Source organism: Orbicella franksi, chromosome 1 (genome assembly GCF_964199315.1).
Source record: "Orbicella franksi chromosome 1, jaOrbFran1.1, whole genome shotgun sequence".
NCBI lineage: Eukaryota > Metazoa > Cnidaria > Anthozoa > Scleractinia > Merulinidae > Orbicella > Orbicella franksi.
In genome coordinates this window covers 5219053-5240061 of record NC_138145.1, presented here as the reverse complement: position 1 = coordinate 5240061, position 21009 = coordinate 5219053, and the positions used below count along the sequence as shown (strand labels likewise).

At 43.5% G+C, this 21009-nt stretch overlaps 1 protein-coding gene and 1 pseudogene across 1 annotated transcript in view; one reads left to right on the top strand and one right to left on the bottom strand.

The window, feature by feature from the left end:
• The window catches only part of LOC145486849 (uncharacterized), an 80263-nt gene that overhangs the window by 26354 nt on the left and 32900 nt on the right, over window positions 1-21009 (bottom strand). The gene's annotated exons all lie outside the window — the stretch shown is intronic.
• LOC145465198 (5S ribosomal RNA) lies at window positions 2362-2479 on the top strand (annotated as a pseudogene).

Below are 21009 nucleotides of genomic sequence, written 5' to 3'. Positions count from 1 at the left end.
AGCAGAAACAAAATTGCCGCCGAATTTTATCTTTCTCGCTTTCAATACAGTTAAAATCCCCTGCCAAAATCTTGGCAGAGTTCTGGCAAAAATAATCTCTAATAGAATCAAAAAACTATTCCTCTCACTCGGGTTAGTCGGTGTGCAAACATTTACAAAATTATAATTAGTCTCGCGTAAATGGGCGAGAATGCTCAAAACCCTGCCAGATGTATCTTTCTTCCATTGCAATACCTCAAATTCAGTCTTAGGAGAAACCAAAATAGCTACACCTCCCTGTTTACCGAGCACAGGTGACCAGAAGCTTCTACTGGACCATTTTGATCGTAAGGATGCGACTACATCAGGTTGTGGTGCCAGTTTCTTGCAGACAAAGTCGGACTTCGAAATACAATTTAGTTTGGCATCGTTGCCGAGACCATGTGCATTTAAGGTGGATAATTTAGCTTGAATTATCCGATGGAAGTTAGATAATAAAAGAAGGAATCAAATTAAATAAGGAGATACCTATTTATGCTTCTTATGTTTGTTTGTACGCTGTCGGTCATTGCTTTCTGTTTTAATTCATTGTCGAGTCGGTTTATAACAGTGTCAGTCTTCTCAGTGTGATCTTCGCAAGGTTTTTCGGAGATGAGTACAGGTTGCGTAGGGGTTCTGGAGGGAATAACTGTAGGTTGAATTTGCGCTGGTTGTCTCCGGGAGCCAGATTTTGAGCGTTGTGGTTTCGGCGTGGGCTCCACTGTCTGTGGGGTGTTCTCAAAAAGCTTGGGGCTTTCAGAAGGTGACTGTTGTTCCGGGCTGTCTTCAGAGAACCCCGAAGGTTCAGACTGATCCAGGTGATCATCTGTGGATGGTTCAGTCTCAGCAGGTGTTTTGGGGAAGTGTCGTCCTGGGGATCTACGTTCTCTGCTTCATCATGTTCAATTTGGCGGGACCACGAGTAGGGACAGGTTTTAGCACAGTGGTCAGGTTGTTTACAGATATTGCATAAAACTTCAGTGGGACATTCTGACACAACATGGCCAAGTTCTTCACAGTTGTAACAGATGATCGAGTGGCACGCATCAACATAGTGGCTGTTGTGGTTGCAGTGGTGGCATGTACGCGGTTGACCCTCGTAATGAAAATGAACTAAGATTGTAGCAAAACGGATGTAGTTTGGGATAGGCTGTTTGATCCAAACTCCATAGTGGCGGACTCCATCCTGAACGTGTTCCCAGCCCTGATCACGAAAATAACCTCGGCGGTGGTGGAGGACATCACAATATTTAGCCAATCTCTGAATAATGGTGGCATCAGCCATTTCATGTGGAACATCAAAAATCTGCAGGTACGTAAGAGGACGGTCAATATCCTGAAGTACAAAGGGTTGGTCATGATTTTGACAACATTGTTGCTGAGGAACTGTTCTTTGGCTTGGGCATTATGGAAAGTCAAAATGATTTCACCAGAAGATTGATGCTGGATGCACGAAACACTTGTATTATCTAAACCAGAGGCTTGTAAGGCCTCGAAAACTTCTTGAGCTGGGATTCTTGATCGCGGGTTTAAAAAAACAGATAGAGGTCGAGTTGGCAAATCATTCTGTGGGTCAGGAACATAAGCAACCGGTTCAGAGGAATTCTCAGGTTGACAGACAACATCAGCATAGGCACCTGGAGCAGCTGGAGCTCAACAGCAATTACATTATGAACAGATGGTGAAGTTATTGGCTCGGAGGAAAAACAAGAAGTGCCTGAAGGCAACAAAGGACTCAAAAAATCATGCTGTATAGCATGTCCTGAAGCATTCACGTCACGTCCATTTTGCAAAGTGGGCGCTGGATTGGGTGCCACTTGCATTTTGGGATAGGAAAAAAGCACATGGAAAACTGTAACACTACACTTGATCTTAGCCAAAAGGCCAAGAAGCAACACTGGACCTTCCCTCTCCTAGGAGGGTGGTCCAGGGTTTCCGTCTTTGAGATATGGTGGTCAATATGCTGTCGCTTAGGGGCCTGGAACCGACTGTAGGCCACAGCTATGGGGCAAGTTGCCAACGTAGACACACTTGTTCTACAGCAGAAGTCCACAAAAATCAGCAGCAAAGTTGATAACATCCCTCCAGGGGTGAGTGAAATGAAACACCTTTTTACCCTCCAAAATGAAGCAACATGTTAAAGACCCGTAATGACTCTGTTACTAAGATAGCGTTACAGACACAGGCAGAAAGCAACGGCTATGTTATCAACATTCACTCTCCACATGCATACAACTTGCAGAGAAGTCAAGAAATGCCTGCTAAAAGTTGCTGGTTGGTATTATTGCTTTGCTTTTGCTTTGGTGGCTCGTTTAAAAGAGTAAATTTCCAGTCCTTTCTCTTGTCTATGACCATACCACAGGGAAAGCACGGTTCTTGTCCGATCACCGAAGTTAAGCCCTGTCAGGCGGGCTTAGTACTTGGATGGGTGACTGCCTGGGAATACCCCGTGTTGTAGACTTTTCATTTTCTCGGCCGTTTTATTTTGCATATGTTCATTTTTCTTTCTTTTACTATCAACTTTGGCTATTCCAGTGGCTGGAAAGCACAAATAACTTTTTACGGAAATCGTGAGGCTCAAAAGATAGCTAGAAAACATGAAAAATACCCGTCAAATGATTGCGGGATAAATTGGAATCTCAGTGTTGCGCACTAACATTCGCGTGCAAAACGGTTATTTATGACATCAAATTGGCTTGTGTGAAATCAAATGATTGGAAGCAAAATGAATTCTGCCTTGCACAACAGTTTTCAAGCAGCTTAAAGTGTGCAAAACTATGCCACGGGGTAGACTAATGAAGGACACCAAACGTGGGCACAAACTTCTCAACATAATGCGGTGAGACGATGTCTCCGAGAGCAAATATTGATCACAGATTTCAGTGGACATATTGGAGATAGAAGAACAAAGATGACACGATGAAGAACCAAACACGAGCAAGTTGCTAGAAGCGGAGAAGTAACCATGAAGACTACGCCAAGAAAGCAAAAGAGATTTATAAAATGGAAGGAAGACCCAAGGACTGAGAGAGAATGGATCAGATAGCACCTCTAAAGGAGAGGCATCAAACCAATAGTTGAACCAATAAGACATAAAAGTGACCCAGCCGGAAGGGGAAGAGGCAATCCACCTCACCCATTGACTGAGAAGGGACCGCACTTTAAGTTTGACATCAACTACAGAAAAGCCACCAAAAAGCGGAGACTGAGGAACAGTGGAACGAAAGACCAGCTCATGTTTACCACTCCAAAAGATTTGGATCGATGGATCGATGGATCGACTTGTATTGATTAAGCTTGGCACCAGAGGCTTCTCAAAAAGAGCGTACGTCTCAAACATGGCTTTGATGTAATCATCTGAGGTAAGAATAAGAGACGTGTCATCTGCATACTGTGAGATGGGCAATAGAGGGGCAGAGCCTGGAAGACAAAGACCAGAGATGCGAGGGTTACAACAAATGTTGACCGCAAGCACCTGGGGCACAAGGACATACAACAGTGAAGACAGGGTCAGCTCTGTCTGACACCCTGAGAAAGGTTGAAAAATGGAGAGAGATAAATATTTTTAAAAACACAACACTTCAGTTTTCGGAACATGTTTCGATGTTTCAAACATCATCATCAGCCATAATGAATATATAACGTTTACAGAAAGATCGTTATTATGTATGTAACAGCCTATACAATGAGCCTTTTTAAATTTAAATTAACGTAAAATGCAAACTTATTTAAACTAACCAATAAAAATTTTAAAAAGAACAATAGTGAAAAACCACTAAGCTGAAATAGATACATTTAAAAGTGTAACGATAAATTGACATGCTCAACTTGTTTGTTGAGTTCTGGATGTAACCAATCAATATGAAAACTCTCCTTGATTTTAAGTTGTGAGAAAGTCTTAGCAAAATCAATAATTTTAAAACTGGAGGCATCACAATTGTCTCAACAATGCTTAGAACAATTGAGATGTTTAAAAACATGGGAATTTTTGTCCTGAAAAAGATGTTCATTAACACGTGTATGAAAATGCCTATTGGTTTACCGATATAACGAGCTCCACAGCTCACACACGTAAATTGGTACACAACACGTGATTTAAGAGACTCGGGAATAAAATATTTAGGACTAAACATACTGCTAAGTTTGAAAGGAGAGAATATAACTTTTACATTTAAATCTTTGCAATACTTATTAATAATAGACAAAATTTTCTTCCCAGTGTAGGTAGAGTAAAAACCAATATATGGTAGTTTATAAAAACGGCATTTGGACGTGTCAGATGTGGCAGTATCTACATCCTGTTCTGTGGTTTTGATCTTTTTGAGATAACTCTTAACCAACTTGTCAATAAGCCAACTTGGAAACAAATTATGTTTCAAAATTACAGAGGTTTTTGATGTCATTTTGAAAGCCCTGAGTAGTGTTGTTAATTTTGTAGGCTCTGTCTATGAGAGTTTTAATTAAACCTAATTTGTACTTAAAGGGAGTAAAGGTAAAAAAATTAGTTGGTAAACCAGTCTTCTTCCGAAAAACAGAAGTGGCACAAGAACATTGATTGTCACTAGTGCTCTGCTTGGATAACAATACATGTAAAAATGGCAATTGACCTTTTTCCTCTGTTTCCATTGTGAACCTGATGTTAGGATGGCACATGTTGAGGTATTCAAAAAACATATTGGCATGTTCACTGTTTCTAAAACAGCAAATAATACCGTCTACATATCTGCGAAAGTATAGTACTCTAGGACCGATGTAATTATCTAACCAAAGCTTTTCATAGTAACCCATAAAGAAATTGGCTAATACAGGGGCTAGAGGTGAGCCCATAGCTACTCCATCTACTTGATCATAAAAGCAACCGTTGAATAAAAAATGGGTGTGACTTGTGGCAAATTTGAAGAGTTCCTTAAGTTGAATTTTGCTTAGTTTTAAGTCCGACTCAGTGTTACTATCAAACATTGAATTAACAGCTGAATCAATGGTTTCAGACAAAGGTATATTAGTAAAAGGACTAGTAACATCATGTGAAACCAAGAACATATCACTGAAATCTGTATCTTGAATTTCTCTAACAAAAGAAAATGTATGTGTCACAAAACTCTGAGATGTGGGGCTTGAGTAATGAACAAAGATACTTGGCCAAGTTGTAGTTGTATGTGCCTATAGATGATACAATAGGTCTAAAAGGAGATGTAGTAGAACTGGGATCTTTGACCTTCTGTAATTTGGGCAAACCATACAATCTAGCTGGTTGAGAACCAGTAGGATAAATATAATGATATGTGTCAGTACTGAAGAGACCTTCTTTTTTGAGTTTTCGTAAATAACGTTGTAACTGACGATCTCTACGTTGGGTTAAATCAGATTGCAATTTCTTAAATTTAGAGTTGTCACTCAACAAATTACTAATAGTATTATTGTAGACTACCTTGTCAAGTACAACAATGCCGTTTCCTTTATCTGGTCTTAAGATAATGATGTCTTTGTTCTGTTTGAGTTTCTTCAGTATTTTAAGTTTCTTTGAGTCATTTTTTGTAGATGTAAAAAAATCAACATAAGTGGTAGCCTGATGTTGAATTTCACTTTTTACTTCATTGGCCTTGCTCTTGTCGTTTTCACATTTTTCATTTTTCTCTGCTCTTTATTCCTGCGATTTGGCATCTGCACTTTCTTCTAAAGCAATAATAGTGTCTAAAAGATTTTCCAGTTCACTTGGCTCGTCGGGCACTATACCAGATGCTTTCTCCTTGGCTCTGAGCTTCCTTTTATGCTTGTTTATGAGAATCCCCATGTGATCACAAACCGATCGCTTGTCAACGCTGAATCTCAGTAGGGTACATTCCTTCAAAACTTGAGCTATTTTCTCCCACATCCCACTTCTTTGAGTGGATCCTTTTTTGGACGTAAAAAGGTTTAAATTTACCACTTCTCGGCACAACAACACGTCATGCTCGTTTGACCAAAACATCAGCGAGCTAAAAATAAAATAACAAGAGTGTAAGCTTAAATTCAATACTTCGACTGAATGAAATCACGTTTAGTGTCCGCAAAACAACACATAACACATGTTTCTCAAACATAACACATGTAAAAAATACAAAGATTTGTTCAACCGACTCCAATAGACATAAATAAAGTTAACATTTACAAGGGAGGTTTTGGCTAGGATGACATACTTCGATCAAAGACTTCAACCAGCTGTTCACCTGTGAATATAAGATAAAAAATGTCTCAACTGTCGCATCTTTGCCTTCCAAATTGACTGCAATTTAGCACCAAGATTTTAAGTAACTCTACTGAGAGCCTGAGAGGTTTAACGGAGACAAAGCATTATTTTCATGGACAAAAAAAACGATTTTATACTCATGTTCTGTACACAACGCCAAATTTTGCCAAATGACATTCTCGACGCGGCTTGGTGTCACTGACAAAACACCTCGGGCATGCACACTATGCACCCTGCCTGGATATTTTACTTCCGGTGGCATCTTAGAGCCGTCGCGTCCTGGATCTTAAAGTCCCTATTAAGAGAAATCATGGACAACACCATAACTACCAAGGTGAGTGAGCAAAACATTGCAATTATCGTGAACAACTTGGCCTAGAACCAGCAACCAATGGAAGAGACTTGTGAGAGCCCACAGAGGGGAGAGGGGAGCAAGAGCGGGAGCCTCTCGCAGGGGATTTGGGGGCACCACTAGCAACAGTCATTGGCTTTTTGAACTCAGAATCACTGTCAGAACTGACAGATTTAACAACTTTCGGACTAACCTTACTACTACTTTGATGACTGGACACTTTTGGATTTTTGTTTTTGGTCACTTTTGGACCATTACTACTACTGTTATTGGTCACTTTTGGACCATCACTAGTATTATTGGTCACCTTTGGACCATCACTACTATTACTGGCCAAATTTGGACCATCACTGGAATTATTTGTCCCTATCAGACCACTACATACATTACTTAGAATTTGCTCAACCACTTTAGGGTCGCTAGAGACAATCTGAATATCCTTAAGAATACTTTCACTACAATTACCAGAGGGGCTGGTGAAAGAAGAGATGGTGGGGGAAGAGAAGGAGGCAGGGGAACCTGCAGACTCTTCCTCAGAGAATTCTTGAATAGAGCCCTCAGACTCAGAAAACAAAGAAACCTAAGATGACACAGCCTCTTGAGAAGAGTCTTCCAAAACCTCAACCACCTCAATAAACTGACTAAGCGTTGACTAAGCGTTTTGGAATGTCATGCTTGATGCGTGTGAACTCAACGCCGTTTTCAATAAGAATAAAACCTTCCTCCGAGAAGCGAAGGTGTCACACAGTTTTTGATTTTAGTTTGCTGTACGTGGCCAACAAGTTTAATAGGTTGGCATCAGGGAATTCGACCGACACGAACACAGAGACATGAATGCTCCGTTCTCCAAGAAGAACCTGGTCATAATCAATGCCCTCCTGGGCCAATTTCACAGCAGCTTCAGGGCTCGCCAAGGTGATATCAAAGCATTTTCCACCAAAGAGAGGGACAATGCTTGGATTTCGCCAGCATAATCCACTACAGAATGTACGATTTTCAGCGTGTCAATGTCCGTGACATCATTGTCCACGAGGAAACATACAGTTCGCCGGTGAGCAAATTGGGCACGTGGCTTGCTCAAAGCCATGGCGTGACAAGGTCATGTAGGAAAAAACACACCACCATACTCACCTCCATGCAGACAGGAGAAAACAATTTTACGATCAGAAATGACAGGAGAATAAATATCAACAAGATTAAGTTTAAAACCATTAAGATCAATCAATAACCTCAACACCCTGCCCTGAGAATTGGTCAAAAAAAAAAAAACTTTACCAGAAAAATTCAGAGAGAAAAGGACGGTAACTCCGGCAGATTTGCCCATCCCAAAGGACCAAAAACACTTGCCCTTCCAAAGTTTTCAAATTTCTCAGCTTGATTTTTGCACGAGACATGCATCTCCTGCAAAAGCGCAATATCACAATTCAAAAGACTTAGCTCATGAATAATCTTCACAGACTTACCAGAGGACCCGAGTCCTTGTACATTAAAAGAAATAATTGTGAGCTTATCCATTGCATAAAAAACTAATAATAGTCATACCGGTGTCTACGTCTATAAGAAACATGAGTCCATCCAGTATTCTCATCGTCGTTGTCGTCGTCTGAATAATTACGGTGGGAAGAACGGTCACGCTTGTAGTCTCTTCGTGAATAATCACGATCGTGGTAATAATCACGGTCTCCCCTATCCTGATTTCTTCTCTTTTCTCTCAATGATTCGTACCTTCTTCGATCTCCTCTTTCTCTCTCATCATCACTTTTCTCCAAAGCTGATCCATCTTGCCAATGTTTATCATCACACTGCTCTGCTTTCTCCCTTGAGTCTTGGACTTTCTCACTTCTTTGCTCCTCGCCCCTTTGTTCTTTTCTTTTCCCTAGTCTTTCTCATGCCGCAGTTCGCACGATCTTCCACCCTCTATTTGCATGCGAGCTTGTTGTTGTTCTGCTTCTTGCTGCTTTTTCTTTGCCTGATCCATTTTCGCTTTAAATTTCACCCTTACCCTCTGCTTTTCCTCTTGTCTTCTCTACATCTTCTTTCAAACCGCTGTCGACGTTAGTGCTGTAAAGGACAAAGGGCATTTGGCCAGCTGGTGGTCATTGGCTTTACACACAGTGCACTTGGCTCGTTCTTCGCAGTTTTCCGCACATTGACCAGAATGCTCACAATTAAGACGATGAACAGACGAACAGTCCTTCACTAGGTGGTGTTCAGAGCCACAATTCCCACACGTTTTTGGGCTGATTGGAATACCAGACACGAATGAACTCACCGGCTAGGTTGATTGTGGAAGGAATGTGCCGGCACAAACTCATCCGAGTGGTGCGTACGCCATTATAATTAAACTGTGCCATTCATAAATGGCGGCTGCACGGAATGGCCTGGTTTTGAAAACATGAAAGCGAGGCTTGGTAGGCCAGGTGAACCTTGAAGTGCACTTAGATTTGTATTATATTGGAGTCTCTAAGCTGTAAAAACTACGTGAAAATATTTGAAATTTTTATCTTTTGAAAAATAGCTGGGTAAAAGGTTCCCTTAGGCTTTGTAGGGGACAACTTTGACTGACAAGAATATTTTCTACTCGGAGATTAGCTGAGAGATGCCAACACATTGTAGCGTTCCGTTGTGTATGAAGAAGGATAAGCGAGACAAAGCTATGGGTGAAAAGATATCCTTTTTTCGTTTTCCAGGCGATCCAAGTACCAGAAAGCTGTGGATCCATGCCATTAGAAGAGATGTAGGCAAGGATTTTTCTATATTGGAAGGAACGAGGGTTTGTTTGAGGCATTTTTAAGCCTGAAGATTTAAAGAAAAGTCTTAATGGAAGGATCAGTCCCAAACCAGGAGCTGTGCCAAGTATCTTCGAATGGAAGCGAAGTTCTCCTCACAAACGGCCAGCGCCAACTCCACGCTTCACAGCTGCAACCGTGACAAACAATTTAGCATCACAATTTAGCAAAGTTATGCATTCGGTGACCAAATTCAGCAAAGTAACATGTAATGATTCATCTTCTACAAATATGGCTGACGGGATGTCTTTTCCGGAAATAGAGATACAAAACCGAAATCCGTTGTTGGAAAACGGGGCCAAAGCCAAATTTCTGTAAGACATTGCTCAGGAAGGAACAATCAACTCTATCAAAAGCTTTTTCTTGATCTAAACTCGCCAAAATACCTGTCTCATTAGTCAGAGTAATATAATCCAAAGTGTCTCAAAATAACGCTGAATTATCGAAGATTGTTCGTCCCAGTATGGAGCAGGTTTCATCCTCTCGAACGATTGAAGTTAAAACTTTTGACAAACGGTTTGTTAAGGCTTTTGATAAGATCTTATAATCAACATTCAGTAAGGAAATAGGTCTCCAATTATTCAAGTTTTTGGGTCGTCTTAAAAATTAGGTGTGACACTTTCTTGCATGGAAGAGCTAAGGAATCCCTGCTCAAGACTGAAATTATAGAGCTGGAGCAAAATTGGGCATAACTGATCCCAGAATTTAACATAAAATTCCTGAGGTAATCTGTCAGAGCCAGGTGTTTTCCCTGGAGACAACCCGCAGACCGCTTGGGAGATTTCATCAGAGTTCGATCAGTATCATCAAGGGAAATGTCAATGTTAACCAAAAAATTGCATTGAATGTGAAAATGTACTCCTTCACAAGAGTATAATTTCCAGTAGAAATCATAACGAGCGGTTTCAATTTCTTGTTGTGAGGAGACTTCAACCTCATCAGCATTGGAAATCACTTTAACAGCATTCTTTTCCATGCATGTTGACTCAAGCGCAAGAAAATATTTTGTTGGTTGTCCTCCTAGCCACTGAGCACGGCTGCGAATTTTAACAGCTTCATTTTGAAGAAGATTAATTGCTTGTCGTTTACTTTCTAGTTGCTCAATTTTATCAGTGGCCAAAACATCGCCAGTGATAAGGTCATGTTTAGTTTTTATTAGTAAATTGGTTGCGGTAGTTTTCTCAGGATTCAAATTCCATTGTTTCCGTTTGCTAAAATCCTGAGCAATACCTCTAAAAGAAAGCTTTAAAAAATCCCACCAATCGTGTAAGGAAGGAAAACATTGATATTCTACATGTTCAAAAATCGTGTTAGTTATCACTTCGCAAAAATGAGTGCCCTGAAGCAAACCTAAATTAAGCCGCCAAACCCCAGGTCCGTGAGAGGAAAAATCTTTCGCATTGAAGACTAAAACAACAGAGTCGTGAACGGAAAAGAAAGAAGGGAAAATTTCACAACTAGTCACAGTGGGGACTAAATCTTGGGTAATCTCGAACCAATGGATTTAGATGCATTAAACCAAGTGCACTGGGGGAGATTACCATGTATTTTCCTCCAGATGTCTACTAGGCGGGCATTCCCACGTAATTCCTTCAATTCTTTAGCAGAGACAAAATTGCCACCGAAGTTATCTTTCTCGCTTTCAGTACTGTCACGAACGCTATATAAACTGTCATAAATAGTCCTTTATTTAGATCATTAGGAGATAAGTCTTTGCCAGTTTTGTTTAGGCCATCGCGGTCGCCTTTTTTAATTACCTTAGTTCCCTTTCAATTATCAGCCAATTCTCTTTTCTTGGATAGAACACCCGTTAGCCACATGCTTCCTGTTTGGCGACGTTCCACCATTGAACGCCCTTCGTTTGCCACATGATCAGGAATGCCACTTTTAACTTTAGCCAGTCAGAGTTACGTTGTCATAGGAGAAAGAGGTGATCGGAGTTTATTTGTAGTCAGTCTTTACACGCAACTATCGGAGTACTGTCGGAGCATTGGAGTTACCTTTCCTTTTTTCAGCCTTTAACGCGGTACCGGATGTAAGTTCTACTCGTTTATATTCACCTTTTCGTTTTTCCTTTTACCACGCCTTTGTAGATCTCGTAAATTTTAGCTCTCTTTTAATTATGTATTGTAATCTACTCTGTAGTTTTCACTGCATATGTATAATATTTGGGCAAGTCGACCTTAATAAACGCTGATCAAGTAAAGCCTGTCCAATTGTTCTACATCGTGCGGTTGACGCTCGACGATCTCAACGTGCACCACGTGCCAGCTACTTGGGTTCGTTACAAGTACAGTTAAAATCTCCTGCCAAAATCTTGACAGAGTTCGGGAAAAAATAATCTCTAATGGAATTCAAAAAACTTTTCCTGTCACTCGGGTTAGTCGGGGCGTAAACATTAACAAAATTGTAATTAATCTCGCCTAAGCGGGCGAGAACGCTCAAAACCCTGCCGAATGTAACTTTCTTCCATTGCAATACCTCAAATTCAGAAACCAGAATGGCTACACCTCCCTGTTTACCGAGTGCAGGTGACCAGAAGCTTTTACCACAGCATTTTGATCGTAAGGATACGACTACATCAGGTCGCACTGCCAGAGTTTCTTGGAGATAAACAAAGTCGGACTTTGAATTTTTCGCAAAGTCAAAAATACAATTTAGTTTGGCATCGTTGCTGAGGCCACATACATTCAAGGTGAATAATTTAGCTTTGAATTCAGCAATGGAAGTTAGATAATAAAAGAAGGAATCAAACTAAATAAAGAGATACCTATTTATCCTTCTTATGTTTGTTAGTACGCTGCCGTTGAATGCTTTTCTGTTTCAATTCGTTGTCTGGAGAGTCAGGGTACATAATAGTGTCAGTGGTCTCAGTGTGATCTTTGTGAGGTTTGCTGGAGACGAGTACAGGTTGTGTGGGGGTTCTGGAAGGAATAACTGTGGGTTGAATTTGCACTGGTTGCCTTCAGGAGCCAGATTTTGAGCGTAGTGGTTTCGGTGCGGGCTCTGTGGTCTGTGGGGTGTTCTTAAAGAGCTGGGGGTATTAGAAGGTGACTGTTGCGTTTCAGAAGGTGACTGTTGTTCCGGGCTGTCTTCAGAGGACTCTGAAGGTTCAGACTGATCCATGTGATCATCTGTGGATGGTTCAGTCTTGGCAGGTGTCTTGGGAGGTTCTTTTTCAGGGGAAGTGTTGGCCTGGGGATTTACATTCTCTGGGTCATCATGATCAATTTGGCAGGACCACGAGTACAGACAGGTTTTAGCTTGGTGGTCAGGTTGTTTACAGATATTGCATAAAACTTCAGTGGGACATTCTGATGCAACACGGCCAAGTTCTTCACAGTTGTAACAGATGATCGAGTGGCACGTGTTGGCATGGTGGGCGGTCTGGTTCCAGTGGGGACATGTATGTGGTTGGCCTTCATAACGAAAATGAACTAAGATGATACCAAAACATAAAATTCGGGATAGGTTGTTTGATCTGAACTCTACAGTGACGGACACCATCCTGGATGTGTTCCCAGCCTTGATCACGAAAATAACCTCAGCAGTGGTGGAGGACATCACAATATTTTGCCAATCGCTGGATAATGGTGGCATTGGCCATTTCATGCGGAGCATCAAAAATCTGCAGGTACGTAAGGGGACGGTCAATATCCTGAAGTGCAAAGGGTTGGTCGCGAATTTTGACAACATTGTTGCTGAGGAACTCTTCTTAGGGTCTCAGCCATTACTGAAGGTCAACGTGATTTCACCAGATGAACGCTGGATGCACGAAACACTTGTATTATCTAAACCAGAGGCTTGTAACGCCTAGAAAACGTCTTGAGCTGGGATCATTGATCGCGGGTTGAAAAAAACAGATAGAGGTTGAGTAGGCAAATCATTCTGCGGGTCAGGAACATAGGCAACCGGTTAAGATAAAATTCTCAGATCCACGGACAACATCAGCATAGCCAACTGGAGAAGCTGGAGCCGTCTCTGGGCCCAAAGGCCCAACAGGAGTTACACTATCATCAGATGGTGAAGTTGTCAGCCCCGAAGAAAAACAAGAAACACCTGAAGGCAAAGGAGTACTCAAAAAATCATGTTCAATAGCATGTTCTGGAGCATTCATGTCACGTCCATTTTGCAAAGTGGCCCCTGATCGCGTACCACTTGCAGTTTGGGACGGGAAAACACACGTGGAAAAAACTGTAATTCCACACTTGATCTTAGCCAAAAGGCTGAGAAGCGATACGGGACCTTCCCTCCCCTGGGAGGGTGGTCCAGGGTTTCCTCCTTTGAGATATGGTGATCAATATGCTGTCGCTGAGAGGCCTGGAACCGACCGATGTCCACCGTGTGTTTAAGAAAAAAACGGTGGCGACATGATAAACACCAGGCAAAAGGTTAAGCCCAGATGGGCGAGGACCCCAATGGATGGGCAACCCGGCTTAACCAAACACTAGATGGGTGACCAAGAAATCAACAAGAAGACTCGAAGGTAAGATGGCACCCAGAGAATAGCTAGAAAAGTCACAAAAACCAGCAAAAAGCTGGCAAACTTACCAAAATTAAAGAAGGACAACAAAAAGGGTACCAAAATGATAGGGCCTTCGGCCATACAATCCCGCATCAGGTAAGTTTTTTTATATTTAAGGTGGACAGCCAAGCTCCCCGAAGGGCAGTGCAATGCTTGCTGGCCTACAAGCTCATCCATCGTAGTGGCTGGGAGTGCAAAGCCATCTAGATGGTCCACCTAGGGTAGGGAACCCCTACTCAACGTAGCCAGTTCGCCAACTTCGCCGGGGAATCGAACCCTGCCTACCTCGGTCAGAAATTGAACACACTTCAACAGACACGGGCTTTACACGACATCAAAGACGATCACGGGACAGACGTAATGACAAACATAACAAGACAAAAACAGAACTGATACAAGCCTCTGTGCAGTACACCAATAAAGGAGACCCAGCACGAGAGGACACAAAAACAAAAAACGTTCAGATTAGGAGCATGGAGCTACTGCCCAGATTCGAGCAGACAAAAGACAACTGTCTAGATTCAGACAGACAAAAGACCCACAACCCAGATTGAGACTAAAGATGAAGAACGAGACGATCGCCGACCACGGATGCTACAGCACCTTGGGCCCCCCACTGGCGATGGAAATAGCGACGTTTCCTGGAAGACACAAACCTTTTGAAATGAATGGGAAGATGGAAGCAAACACGAGTTTTGACGTTCTCGATCACAGAGGCAGCTCCAGGACGGACATCGCGAAAGCGAAAATCGTTCCGAGCGTGCCATATGAAGAATTTACAGACGTTGAGAATGTAAACAAAAACGCGAGGCACCACAGCTAACTCATTGGAGTTAAAACCAAAAAGGGCATGACGACAGACCAGAGAAGGAGCCAACGGAGAGGACACAAACATTAAGGACTGAAGCCAAGAAAGAACACTATAAGCCAAAGGACAATGGAAAAACAGATGCTCAAGGGTCTCGGAGACTGGACCACAAAAGCAGGAAATGTTAAAGTCATAACCAAAAGAAGCCAGACGAGCAGCGGTGTAGAGGACACCATGAGCGATCTTGCAGGTAAGATCGATGACCTGACGGTCGGTGTCGAAGAAGAAAAGTTCCCTCCACGTAGTAGACCAATAAAGGACACCGAACGTAGGAAGGAACTTTACGACACAGTGGGGGGTAGCCAAATTTTCAGACAGAAGGTACTGGTAACAAGACTTGGTCGTCATCCCAGAGGCAGGGGTCAGAAAGTGAGGTGAAGACGACCCCATCACCAAAGAGGAGCGACCAACAGAAAAAGAGCCGTCAAGCGAACGCCAGGCTAGAATGAGCGACTGGTAGAAACGAGGCAGAACCCTAGGATCAAAATCCAAAGGACGAGAAAAAACATCAACAGGGGTGGCATTGAAGCAAGAGGAGAACCAGTAGGTCATGAAAGCAGATCAGCTAGATGGGGAGCTGGCAAAGCGTTTGATCCACTGGGCAACCAGGGACCACACTTTAAACTTGACGCTCACGACCGAAAAACCACCAAGGAGGGAGGGTTGGACAACAACAGAACGAGACACAAGGTCTCGTTTACCCTTCCAGAAGAAATTGAAAGCCAGAGTATTAAGCTCTTTGAGAACCCATGCAGGCATGTGGATAAGTGAAGCCACATACCAGACGCGGGAAAGAGCAAGGGCATTGATCACTAGGGCTCTGCCACGAAGAGAAAGCTGACGCTGCCTCCAAGAAGAAAGTACGTTTTCAACAGCTGCGATACGAGGCGTCCAATTACACTCCTCAAGATTTCCAACACCGATGAAGACACCAAGGACTTTGATCCTGGTAGAAGACCAGTCGAGATTGACGGGAGGGTCTTGACGACCATTCCACGAGCCAAGCCACAGACCTTTGGACTTAGAGAGGTTCAGTTTGGAACCAGAACCTCTCTCGTAGATGGAGTAGGTCTCAAAGGTGGCTTTGATGGCATCATCAGAGATGACGATGATGGACGTATCGTCAGTGTATTGAGAGATAGGAGGCAGCGGAGCCGGCACACCAGGAAGAGAAAGACCAACGATTCTTGGGTTGGCGCGAATGGAGACAGCTAGGACTTCGGAAACCAAGACATATAACAATGGGGACAGAGGACAACCCTGACGCACACCACGAGACAAGAAGAAAGGTTGCGACAGGTAGCCATTGACATTCACAAAACTGCGTACATTATTGTAGAACAGATCAACTCAGCTGACAAAGGAGTCTCCGAAGCCCATAGACTGAAGGGTTTGACGCATAAAAGACCATTCTACATGATCAAAAGCCTTTTCCTGGTCGAGGGAGAGAATAGCAACCGGAACGTTGGACAGAGTGGCATAGTTGACAACGTCCCGAAGAAAGGCTACATTCTCTCCGATGAAGTGACCAGGAACACCACAAGTTTGGTCCTTCTCCACCACAAGATGAAACACTTTGAGGAGTCTACCAGCTATGACTCGAGAAGCAAGCTTGTAATCGACATTAAGAAGAGAGATCACGCGCCAATTACGAATGTGAAGGCGATCACCCTTCTTGAAAGATAAAGAAATTACACCACTGCGCTGAGAGAGGGAGAGACAACCATCAAGATAGCATGGATTAAGAACACAAACAAGGTCCTCACCGAGGACATCCCAAAATTTAACGTAAAATTCCATGGGCAGGCGATCAGAGCCAGGCACCTTACGTTTGGCCCACCCAGTAGTGCAGACCAGCATTCGCCAACGGACAGAAGACCATTGCAACAAGAGGCCTGCTCGGGAGTCAAGGCCAAGCAGATGTTACTCAGCAGTGACTTGCAAGCGGCAGCATCTGTAGGTTCCGAGGTGAACAAGCCAGAATAAAAAGAGGAGATGGAATAACAAAGACCAGTGATGTCAGAGGTGAAAGTGCCATCACTCTCTCCCAGTGCGGAAATACGACGATCAGCTGATCGCTTCTTCTCGAGACGGAAGAAATAAGCGGAAGACCGCTCCCCTTCCTCCACCCACCTAATCCTAGACCTAACTTGAGCACCACGAGCTGCCTCAAGGTCAAACCTGGACAGCTCAGCAAGCGTGGATTGATATGGGCCCAAGCAGGATAGACCACCAAGGTCAACATGAGATTTTAGGTGATCAGCCAGACGAGATAGAAGGGCTCGTTCGGCCCGACGTTCTTTAGCCTTTTTGGAACAATATCCAATTGTTAGATCTTTAATTTTGAATTTGCCAAGCTCCCACCAATCAGATAAGGACGGAAAATTATTTTGAGCAAGACGCCAAGAAAGCCAGAAGTCAGTGATCAATTTGGTATAATCGGTATCTTGAAGGATGGAGACATTTAATTTCCATAAACCTGGACCAGGGGGGATGACATCAGGAATAGAAAAGGTAAACAACAAGGCACAATGGTCAGAAAAGGAAAAAGGAACGATGTCACAAGCTGACACAGATGAAATCCAAGGATAAGGACATCCCATGAGGTCAATGCGGGACGCAAATTGACCGTCCCACCTGTTTCAGGTAAAGCTAGAAGAATTTGGGTGGAGGTATCTCCATATGTCAACGACACAACATGAGTCAGAGACGAGTTAAGGCAGGAGTACTCTCCCTCGAGGTATCACCGGCACAGGAGCCGAAACGATCGAGGGTATGGTCGAAGACCGTATTGAAGTCTCCGCACAAAACTGTTGGAATAGAGGGGTCAACGGCATCAGCAATGCCATTGAAAAAGAGGTCTTGAGCAGGGTTGCGATTGGGGGCATACAAGCAAAGCACACGAAATGAAACATCATATAAAGAAAACTCACACAACAAGGAACGACCAGGAACTTCACACCAAAAATTAACTAGCCGCAGAACAGATCGATAAAGGATAATGAGCCGCCGGAACGACGGGTACCAGGAGAAAGAACAAAACTAAATCCAGAAGAAAACCAGGAATTACACTCCACATCGGAGATACAATGAGTTTCCTGCAAACACACAACATCTGCAGTGACAGGAAGAGATCGCAACCACTGCACAAGACCATCACGCTTAGAGGACTCACGAAGGCCGTTGACATTAAGAGAGATTATGGACAAAGCCATAAGGAGATAGGGAGGGAGCTTGAACGAGACTAAGAGCGTCTAGACGGTCGGTCAGGCGACATCTGGGGCATACCCCTATGAGCTCCAGGAGAGGATGGAACCAATGGGGAGCGAGAATGCACTCGCTGAGGGCTCTGGGAAGGAGCCCGACGAGGTCTAGGGGGTTGGGGGTTCTTGAACGGGGACTCAGAACCCAAGTCCGAATCCGTGACAACACCAGAGGGAGACTGAGAAGCATTACTATTTTGGCTCAATTTGGGTAGGGCAGATTCACCCTTTAAACTACTATTAGAACTATTATTAGACCCGGCTACTTTTGGACCAGATACACTATTATAAGATTCTTTAGTCACTTTTGGACCAGCTACATTACTATTAGATACTTTGGTCACTTTTGGACCAGCTACATTACTATTACCAGATACGGTGGCCGCCTTTGGAGCAGCTACATTACTATTAGTGGATACAGTTTGAATTTGCTCGACCGCAGGTGGATCGCTAGAGACAATTGCGCTATTTTGGAGGATGCTCTGACTGGCATCAGCTGAGCTCGAGAAGGAGGAGATGGAGGGGGATGAGGAAACAGTAGGGGAAAGCTCCATCTCTTCATCAGTAAATTGATGAATGGAATCCTCAGATCCGGAGAACAAGGAGAGCTGCGATGAGACTGGCTCACCCTGGGAAGACTCTCCCAAGACATCAGACGACTCCACCAGATGAGGAGATGAAAGATCGAGAGACATCAACGGTGGAGGAGCTTGATTTGTCACGGGATTGGCTGGAAGCGCAGCATTAGGATCCATGGAGACAGGGGTAGGGGGATTAGGGGTGGGGGCAGGGGATCAGGGACGGGGGCAGGGGGATTAGGGTTGGGAGCAGTGGATGGACCCGCTGGAGCATGATGGTTCTGGGGAGTGGTACCCCAAGCATTTTTGCAGTCCTTGGCGAAGTGACCGGGCTGATGGCAACGTTTACACTTGTTTTAGTCCGGACACTCCGCAGCTTTATGGGCCCCTTTGCAGATCGTGCACTTGAGCGGCTGACCAGAATACCACACACGGCAAGGGTAGCCTTGGATATTGCATTGAAACGGGATGTGCTGTTCCAAAGACATACGGACGATTCGAGTGCCAGTCGAAATTTGCTTAAAACCGGAAAAACGCTGGTATGAGATGTCGAGTACCTTGCCAAAAGGGGCAAGAGCCAAGCGAATCCCGGTGTTGCCGGCTTCCACTGGAAGATAGTGGACGTACACGGAGGTAACGGGGGAGTCCGACTCCATAACCTGGAGTTCGGGAAGATCATCGAGCCACAAAACTTTATTCCCCAAGATGGCATTACGGTATTCAGTGGATGTAAAAGTGATCCGAATGCGACCATTGGGAATAAATTGGATGGATTGAACCCTTTTAAAGTCGAGTTTTTTCGACAATAATTGAACAATGACATTGGTAGACATGGCAGCCACTATGCCATCGGCATGGATAACTATGGTTTTAGGCTGAGGAACAGGCATTTGAGATGTAAATATGAGCCCAAAATAATTGCAACAGCGAAAAGAGACTGGGCCAAAGGGGTGGAAGACCCAGCAAAGAGATACAAGAAGATGGGCAGACCTTAAGCCAAGCCCAAAAGGCCGTGAAAATGAACGATTTATTCCATAAACGCAACAAAATTTATAACAATATTCATCTGCTCTTCGACCCGAACGTCCAGCTCACATTTCTTCGTTTACAACATGTCATCACTCGGACCTAGTCTCCACTCGGTAAATAGGCAACGTGCCTTACACAAAATGAACACAAAATTTCAGTTTGGAACATCCTCCCGCCCGATGCAGGGAGTGCATCACTACATGTAACTTGTCAACCAAGTTCAATAGAGTTCAACTAAAATGTTCAACAAGGTCTCATAAAGTTCAATTAAGTTCAGCAGCTAAGTCAGCATCAGAGCTTTCAAACAGGTGTAACCGCTGTACTGGACGACGGGTAAGACTTCCAGATGAGGTCCGCAGGGTAACGGACCGGACAAGACCGTCACGGCCTGTGTGGGTGTCTTCCACTCGTGCACGTGACCACTGACCCTGAGCTACACGATCCTCACTTACTAGGACCAAGTCACCTTTGCAGATTTCACGACCAATCTTGTACCATTTCTTGACAGGTGTCAGGGATTTTAGGTACTCTGCATGCCAACGCTTCCAAAATCCATTTACAAGCTTCTGGTGATACTGAAAACGTTTGGTGAGGGCTCTTGAGGTCTGTTCTGAAACATGAGTGTCTTTAGTCGGACACGCTTGAAGATTCCTGCCAATCAAAATCTGTGCAGGGGTAATCACACTGTAGTCATCAGGGTCTGCACCAAGGTAAGTAAGAGGATGACTGTTCAGCTGTGCTTCAATTTCAGCTAAAATAGTAGTTAACTGCTCGGCATCCAACATTGCTTTGGCAAATAGTTTCTTCAGTGGCGTCTTGACACTCTTTACAAGACGTTCATAAAAGCCACCCTACCATGGGGCTTTTTCCACAATGAACTTCCACTGAATCTTCTTTTCAGACAGCACTTTGGGTCTGGTCTGATTCCAATACTCTCCAACATCGCTGTAGCTCCTTGTTGGCAGCCTTAAAAGTTTTTGCATTATCTGACCAAATAATGCTGCACATTCCTCTTCTTGCAATCATCCGTCTAAGAGCAAGGAGAAATCGCTCAGTTGTCATATCACATACCAACTCCAAGTGTATTGCACGGGTAACTGCACATGTAAATAAACAGATATAGACTTTTTCACCACTGTCTTTCAAATACAAAGGACCAGCAAAGTCTGGACCCACGTTAGTGAACGGTGGTGTAGGCTTAATTCTGTCTTCAGGAAGTGGTGCCATCTGCTGACCAAAGGGTTTTGTTTGGTAATGGCGACAAATTAGACAGTTCCTTAGTGTCTGACGGACGGTCGATCGTCCCTTGATCACCCAAAATCTCTGTCGCAAAAGTGACAAAGTGTGTTCAACTCCAGCAT